This window comes from Pogona vitticeps, chromosome 2, assembly GCF_051106095.1.
Source record: "Pogona vitticeps strain Pit_001003342236 chromosome 2, PviZW2.1, whole genome shotgun sequence".
In the NCBI taxonomy this organism is placed as follows: Eukaryota; Metazoa; Chordata; class Lepidosauria; order Squamata; family Agamidae; genus Pogona; species Pogona vitticeps.
Genome location: NC_135784.1, coordinates 35915145 through 35924354, shown reverse-complemented (window position 1 = coordinate 35924354; position 9210 = coordinate 35915145). Strand labels below are relative to the sequence as shown.

The window sequence follows — 9210 nt, the reverse complement described above, 5'->3', positions numbered from 1 at the left end:
GGTAGGAGAATTCCCGGGTGGGTTTTGTATTTGCTTTTTTCCTCCCTTGCGATTTCTGCTCGTTCTCTGACTTTTTATTGTCCCAAGTTATATGCTTGTCGTTGGCATTCTCGTTACCCTTGTTTGGCTCTAGAAAATTCTCCCTCGCCCCATTTGTTTCTGCTGCTCCTGGTCTCTTCCCCCCCCCCTCCATTTTGTACACTCGCCTCAACCTGCTGCTGGGATCACAGAAAGGCCGAAGGAAAGAAGGAAGGCTTCGTGGAGTTGGGTTTTCAAAAAAAAAAAAAAAGATTTCCTACCGAGACCCATTGCCAAGGAATAAAACCTGTGTGGAACTTTTTGTGGCATTTTTGCTTGGCACAGCCGAGGAGGGCTAGGGGCTGCCTGGGGCCTGTGTCTGAGGGTTGGTAGATAATTGCCCAACTAATTATGATGCCAGTATTGATGGCGTAGAGTGGCACATCATTTCTTTGCATCTGTCTGTGGTTAACCAAAAAAAAAAAAAGCAAATAATGTGCTGCATAAATTGTTTCTTGATATAATAATGATTGCGTTAGCAGTATTATAGACTGCTTTAGGTAATGACTGTAACAACAGTATCCAATGCAATCTCTACAACTGTTTTATCCATAAAATAATTATATTGCCAGAGAATTGTTGCGTATTCTTGGAGAGAGGTGGGACACTCAATACTGATCTACTGCTTTTTGCAGTTATTTTAAAAGTATGTCCAGCTACCAAAGTGTTACCGTTGAACTGTTAGTGTGTGACATTTCAGAGAGGCATTTAAAGTGATTCACTGTGTTAGTTAATAGAACAGAAGACAAATATGTGACTTGTCATGTTTATTTAACTGCAGGCTTTAAAAAATTCCCATGCCATTCAGAGATGGAGGAGTTTTACTCACATAAATAGATACGGGGGGGGGGGGGGTGCCTCCCTCTGTATTAAGGAGAGATGGGTTGCCATATGCATAGTTAGACTTGATTCTGCTGGGTGGCAAGGCGTGACATACAGAGAAGGTGCATATATGCAAGGCAGACCACTGTGCCTTCATTTTGAGATCTGCTCAGCTAAAATGACAGTGATGCAAGATCATGGATGGGAAAAGTTACTTTTGGGGCTGCAACGAGGGATCCTGAGAGCTGTAGTCCAAAAAAAGTAACTTTTCTTAGAGCTGCCGGAACAAAACCAAGCTCAGCTTCCAGATATTCTGTTGCATTATGAATACAGGCAAATTAGGCTTGGTTAATTATTTAATGTTTCCGATGCAAGCTGCACAAAGGGCACCCGGATTTTCCCATTTGGAGCTTTTGTTCTTGAAAGACACATTGTCTGGCCTAAGGATGAATGATGATAGGATGAAAAAAGGCAGCCAGTATCGAAACCTATGCTGCACATTTTTCCTCCTGGCTATTGGCAGGCACTGCTGCCATGTTGGAATCTCCACACAAGCCAAACTCCCACAAGCTACTGAAGCAAAAGTCTTACAAGTAAAGGAGTAGCGATAAAGGCCTAGATAATGATGACTCAGACAATTCCTGGGTAGGCATGAAAGACTGCCAGGCTACCGATAGTAACTGCTGTAAGTTAACCTTATCATAATTAAAACTCTGGGGGCTGCAAGAAACTTTTCACTCTTCACTGAGAAAAGGGGTAGTACAAATACTTTGCGGGGGGGGGGGAGTGGCCCTACCTCCGAGGTGGGTGGGAAAGGCTGCTCAGGTTAGACCTCTGTGTACACAGTGAACTGCACACAAAGTTTTGGATTCAAGTGTACTGCCATTCCATGACTTTTCAAAATAAAAAGTTCAAAATCTTTGCTGCAGAATAGAATATGTAAATATGTTCTCTCTCTCTTTCTTTCTTTCTCTCTCTCTGTCTCTCTTAAACAAGTGTTCTAACTTAAAAACTTGATCAGGGTCACAAGATCTAGATTTGTTTTCAGAATGTAATCTGAGAGCCAGATCCGGAGCAGTTGGAAACTTTTGTCTGTCCGATCAGCTCTTCCCACAGCCCTTTTCAGATGAGTCAGCAGAACCAGGTTCAGCCCTACCGTTGACCAGTTTGGGGCAGTCATCTCGGCCAGATTTAGAGAAAATCATGAAAGAACAGCAGTTTTCTATTTTTATAACTTATTATAACAGTTATATTTTTAGTACAGTTACTATCTTTTTACTGCCTGGAAGACGGGAGGCTTAAAGTGCCAGAGGAACTTGGATGGACTTTGCATGTTTCCTTTGGGAAAAGGGGTGCCATTAGCTGCTCTTTCTGAGACAACAAAATGTTTAGGCTGGCCTTGGGTAGAACATCCAACCGCCAGCTGATTGATACACAGTTTATAGCCATTGTACGAATCATAGTTAAGAAGATGAGTCTTGATGGAACCTCCAAAAGGACCATCGGGTCCAGCCTGTGGTTTCTCACAGTAGCCAGTTAGAGAGCATCGTGAAGTCTTCAAGCATGGGCTCAAAGCAGTCATTCTTGACAATAGTGGACGTAACATTTTGCCTTCAAAACAGCTCTGGCTAATACCCATTGGTAAATCTGCTTCTGTTAATTTGAAAGAATATTAAGATATTTAATTTTGACTAGAGTTGGGGGTATTCATATACGAATATCGCTGCACAGATGGAAATAAAGACAGTCTGGCCCCGATTTCACCACTGCCGCCAGCTCTGCGGAGGTTTCTTATCATGCTGTTCTCCGGAATGGATTAGCCACTCTCCGACCTAGCAGAGGGGCTTGTCATCCTGCCTCCTGCCAGGACTGGGTAATCGACTGCGGACAACAATGTGATAGGAGGGCCGGACCCTCTTTATTACCAAATGTGTGGGGACATAAGTGTACGAATGCTGCCATCTCTAATTTTGACAGTTCAAACCAAAAGGCAAACAAAAACTCAGTTATAATTTGGAATTCACACGATTCCAAATTTAGCAGTAGTGTTTTTTTTATTGAACAATGCACATAAAAATGCATGCATGCATTGAGAGAAGATGCCCACAGAAATGTAGATGTTAGTGAAAATAATATTAAATATGCATTGTATTAGTAAAAATCCTTTCAAAAATAGAAATTGCATACATATGTGAATTAAAAGAAATGCACAGAAGAATGCATGTGAATTTCTTGTTGCGTTTTAAAAAAATTGACATTTGAGATAAACTGAAGCGAAGAGTGGGGGAAATGTTAATGTTCAGGACATGAGCTGAATTTAAATGGGAAAAGCTGAGAGAAACTGGGAATTTCTCTACCCCTTCTGTTAAGTGGCTTGCAATGAAGATCAAGCGGATTTCAGCACATCATCACAAAGCAGATGGGCTTGGACATATCTTGGAGAAATGTTTGTGGATGTTTTGCATATTCTTTGTTGATTTGGAATGCTAAAGTATCTTGCACTCTTGAACTGCAAGAAAGCTGTCTTTTGGTGATACATCTGTTCTGTTTGCAGGATATTAGTATAAGTCCTGTATTTTTCCACGTACAAGATGCTACTTTTTTCTAAAATCATTGCACTAAAAATTGAGGGGCGCCTTTTACACAAAAGTAAGCTGAGAACACAGAGAACAAAATGGCCCATACCTTGCCTCTGTAAACAGGCTACCTTCAATCATGAGGCTTAGCTTCCTCCAGTAACAAGCCTTATGGAACTGACGTCAGCTGATGCTGAACAAACCAATTGGAACACACCTCGTTGGAGGTGGAGTCTGTAGGCAGTGATCAGATTCAACAGGGACTCCTAATGTCCAAGCATTCTGAGCCCAGAGGGTGAATACTCAAAGCTATTTTTTCTTAAGTGGGGGGGGGGTTATAAAAGTGGGGGGGGTCTTATAAATGGGGGCATCTCATAAATAGAAAAAATATGGTACATTTAATTTTGCCCAGTTTGGGTGTGTCTTACCATTGTTACTACACAGCTCAATAGTCTGCTAATCACCCTCAACTCAGTTCCCAAAACAGAACAGATACATGGGAATTCGACTGGTAAAATATTGCCAGATTTTAAATTTTTTCTTTTTGGTGAGTACCTAGCACACTATCAAAACTACTGGTTAGAATGTTTTTAAAATACTTGAACTATCAGATTGTTTTCATGAGCTAATATAGGTAACATTACAAAGAAGCTAATAATCAACCGGTTTGATAGTCTGCTAACTTTCAGATATGCTTTAGAAACAAATTACGTATAAAAAAATCAAATAAACCAGGCAACTATAGTAAGGAATTTTTAAAATATTTTATCCCTTTCCCCTGAAATGCTGCATAGCACATCTAGTACTGTATCTTGACTCACTTTAAGCCATAACATCATTGTGAGATAGGTTAGGCTGAAAATTGTGACGGGTGCACCATGATATATTGAACTTCATGGCAATGTTAATATTTGAACCTGATCTTCCTTGGTTTGGCACTGTTACACCACCACAGATGAACAAAACTGGGCAAGACCGGAAGCTTGTGAGGTGTTTTTAGTTCTTTTGCTTGATCTTTTAAGGTCTATCAGTGGACCAAGTAGAATGACCATATGTCCTCTTTTTTTGGAGAACAGTCATCTAGCTTGAGAGGCTACTAGAAGACATTTTGAAGGTGTTCTCTGTTTCAAGACTGTCTGGTCTATATCTGAGGAAGAAAGCCCTAGGGTGAGAGAACAGGGACCTTGAAGTTATCCAAAGGAATCTCTGGATGCAGCAGTCACATAAGCTTCCTGGACAAGGTTTTCCCCACTTGGCTGGTTCTTTTAAAATTATGAAATTTATATCGAATTTTGCATTTGTACATATAAATGAGCAAATGTGTTTTATGCAAATCGGCATCCCCTTTGAGTTCCCTCTCTCTTTTTTAATGATACATCTCTCCCTTTTTGTGGGGTGTTGAGTAACCAACCAAAGGCTAAGTAAAAAAGAGTAAGTAGGGGATGTAATGGTAAGCAAAATGGTGGCTAAGGGCATAGAGTCAAGTCTATACTGGTGACGTACATGCAGAAGTACTGATCTATGTCTTAAGTCTCCCTGGTCCGACGCCTACTGATAATCTGTTATTAGACACTGGTCTTTGCTGTGTGCATATGTATTCTTGTTTTGGACACATAGTATTTGATCAGGTAGCCCCAGTCTTAGTTAGCTCAAACTAAAACTTCTATTACCTTTTCTGTCCTGAGAGTATTTCTCTATTAAACTTAAGTTTTCTTGTTTCTTAGAAATACATGTCGATTTAACTTCTTTACAAAGAGGGAAATGTGACTGGCAATCACTCCAAGTTTTGGAAAGCCAAGTCCACAAGCTAATGTTACTTGGTATTGCTGTCTGCACTGGGGGCTCAAGTGTGGCACCGCCAGCTATCACCCCGGTTCCATTGTCTTGGTCCTGAAATTTTGGTGCATCAGTTATTGTGCAGGGCATGTACAGAGCCACTGAGCTTTGGCACTAGATGAAAATAATATCAGTCTTAGAACTGCAGGGCTGGAAGGGACCCTATATATCATCAAGCCCAGCCTCTATCAAGGAGGCACAGTGGGGAATTGAACTCCCAATAATAGCTAAACTACTGAGCTGGCCGGATGGGTCAAATACAGATGGGTGGCCAGCTCCGACATTAAAATAACTGTTTTTGCCCTGCACCATCACTGCTCTCTCTGCTATCTTTATTTCCATCTGATCACCCAGAGAAGCATAGCAATTTCTCGAGACCTTGGCTGGCTTCCTGAGATTTGACAATTGGAAGCAAAAGAATCTGATTTATGCAGTGCCGGAACACCGGCCCATCTATTTCTATAATTTCTCTAGTATCTAATGGGAGTTTGGGGCATTTATCTTTCATAGCTCTCCCTTGATACGCCAGGGATTGTGCCTAGCACATTTTGCACATAAAATATGTGCTCCTTCACCGAGCTACAGGAGCTACAGCCCATTGCCATTACTCTTTCGCCTGCTCTCCCGCTCAGGTAGAAACCAGTTTTATGTACAAGAAAGAGTATGTAGAAGAAGAATCTTTGTGCTGAATTTGTTACAAAGAGCCTGTTATTGATTTGTTACCATATTTATCTGTAGCTTGTTACTGTGGTCAGCAGTCAAGGGCAGAACGTTTCCTGATTTATTGTTTCTTTAGCATACGGCCAGAAATGGCAACAAAAAAACAGTCATATTTCTGATAACATTTATCCTGTAACACTTTTGGCTTGCCTTTCCTGTACGCAGCCCACAGTGGGCTGTGTATGGGGACCGTTCTGTCCCCCAGATTCTTGCTTAGTTCAGGAAACGCTTACATTTTTGGCTGACAATTCCATGGAATCCGCCCTGTTCATGGTCATGTCCTACTTGTTGGTGTCCCATAGGAAGGTGTTTTTAACACTGTTTTTAATCTACTATTTTAATATTTAAAATAATTGTGTGCCAGCACATCAGTTCTGATTTATGGTCCCCTTTTCAGAGTTTTCAGAGTGGTAGGATATACCAGATGGGCGGGATATAAATCAAATAAATAAATAAATAAATAAATAAATAAATAAATAAATAAATAAATAAATAAATAAATTAATTCCAGGTTGAGAATACAGTACTTAAAATTGGTTTACCTTTCTTCTGGGGGAAACCTGGGACTATCCAGCTTGCCCAAGGTATACAGACTGGCTTTTTACCCTGGATACAGTGTGGGGAATCCAATTCCCAACTTCTGGCTCCACACAGATACTTAACTCACTGAGCTATTCAGAGAGCTATTTTTTAAAATATTATATTTGTTTAATTCCGTTAAAAATGTTGTAATAATTATTTTTAGCTATAAGTTAAGGAGAAAGTCCTGATATAAATATTTTGAATAAATAATAAATAAATTAATAGGGGGCTGGCCACTGTGAGAGCAGGATGTTGAATTAGATGGTCTTTGGTCCAATACCGCAGGACTTATATTCTTACATGTTCTATTTCTCTGTTTGGGCTTCACTTATTGATTGAGATTAAAACCTCCAAAGCAGGCGTGGACGATTTCAGCAGGTCCAGGGACCAATTTTCTGCCTCTAGGACCCTTCACAGGGCTTAGGAAAGGCAGCCAAACACATGAGAAAATGAAACAGGAAGTGCCAGAAGTCCACACTGAGGTTTGAAAGATGGATCCGTACAGTACAGAGGTGGCTTGTGACTTGTTTTAAAAATGGATCACTTCATTAGCAGCAATTCTCTCTCTCTCTCTCTCTCTGTGTGTGTGTGTGTGTTTGTGTGTGTGAATGTGGTTTTTTTTTTGTTTCCTTTAACCAAGAAGCATTCAAACTGATTATTTTTTTTCCTTTTCCAAGGGAAAAATTTTTCTCCACGCTAAAAAGAGAATAACCAAATTGCAAAATACATCACTGGAGAGGGCAAGAGAGAGAAGTTAAAAGGTTAAAAACAATCCAATCTCTCCAGTGTGCATGGAGCCTGTTTAAAACAATGGTAGTACGTTGAGGCCTGACAGAAGTGTATACCGCAAAGAAAGAAGGGCTCAACTAAGTCCATGTTTAACGAGCAGATTTAGAGAGTCTTTGAAGGGGAAGGAGGGGTCCTTCCATAAATGGAAATCCTTCCCAAATGAGAAAATAAAAACCAATACAAATTGTGGCAAAAGAAATGTAAGAAGATGATACAGAAGGCAAAGAAAGACTTTGAGGAATGTATGGCCAGCAGTATAAAGGAGAATAATAAAAGCTTATTTAAATATGTTAAAAGCAGGAAACCTGCCAAGAAGTGGATCGCCTTCTGGATGGTGAGGGAGGGGAAGGGGAGGTAAAGAGGGACTTGGAGATTGCAGAGAAATTAAATGAGTTCTTTGCATCTGTCTTCACAACATAGACTTTAGGCAGATTCCGCTGCCTGAACGGCCCAGATATAAGTTTAAAAAAAGAGGATGTTTTAGGATGTTTTAGACCTAATTGATAAATTGAAGATCAGATAAATTGAATGCCCAGATAGCATCCACTCAAGGGTTATTAGGGAACTGAGGAATGAAGTTGCTGATCTCTTAACTAAAATATACAACTTGTGCCTTAAAATGGCCACAGTGCCAGAGGACTGGAGGATTGCACATGTCACGCCAGTCTTTAAAAAGGGAAGGAGAGGGGGACGCAGGAAACTACAGGCCAGTGAGCCTAACATTTATTCCAGGGAAGATGATGGAAAGCATCATCCAAGATAAAATCTCAAAATACATAGAAGAACAAGCCTTGCTGAGGGAAAATCAGCATGGCTTCTGTAAGGGTAAGTCTTGCCTCACAAACCTTTCAGAAGTCTTTGAAAAGATCAACAGGCATGTGGATGCGGGTGAACCAGTGGATGTTGTCTATCTGGATTTTCAGGTGTTCGACGTGGTCCCTCACCAAAGGCTGCTGAGAAAACTGCACAGTCAGGGAATAAGAGGACAGGTCCTTTTATGGATTGAGAATTGGTTGAGAACCAGGAAACAGAGAGTAGGCGTCAATGGGCAATTTTCACAATGGAGAAAAGTGAAAAGCTGTGTGCCCCAGGGTCTGTCCTGGGACCAGTGTTTTTCAACCTATTCATAAATGACCTGGAGACAGAGATAAGCAGTGAGGTGGCCAAGTTTGCAGATGACACAAAACTTGGGGCCGGTGAAGACCAGAAGGGATTGTGAAGAGCTCCAGAAGGATCTCTCCAAACTGGGAGAATGGGCAGCAAGATAGAAAATGTGTTTCAATATAAGAAAGTCTAAAGTAATGCATACTGGAACAAAAAAATCAAAACTTTATCAGCTGATGGGTTCTGAGCTGTCTGTGACAGATCAGGAAAGAGATCTTGGTGTGCTGGTGGACAGCTCAATGAAAGTGTCAACCCAGTTGTGTAGCGGCAGTGAAGAAAGCCAATTCCATGCTAGGTATCATTAAAAAGGGGATTGAAAATAAAACAGCCAACATTATAATGCCATTGTACAAAACGCTGGTAAGGCCGCACCTGGAGTATTGCATACAGTTCTGGTTGCCACACCTCAAAAAAAGACATTGTGGAACTGGAAAAGAGAGCAACTAAAATGATGACTGGGCTGGGGCACCTTCCTCATGAGGAAAGGCTACAGTGTTTGGGTCTCTTTAGTCCTAGAGAAAAGGCCCCTGAGGGGGGACATGATTGAGACATATAAAATTATGCAGGGGATAGAGATACAGGAAGCTGGACTAGATGGGCCCATGGCCTGATCCTGCAGGGCTATTCTTATGTTCTTACAAGT

At 41.0% G+C, this 9210-nt stretch overlaps 1 protein-coding gene across 2 annotated transcripts in view; it reads left to right on the top strand.

Moving 5' to 3' along the window:
* Nucleotides 1-9210, top strand: part of FAM107A (family with sequence similarity 107 member A) — an 83688-nt gene that overhangs the window by 43061 nt on the left and 31417 nt on the right. The gene's annotated exons all lie outside the window — the stretch shown is intronic.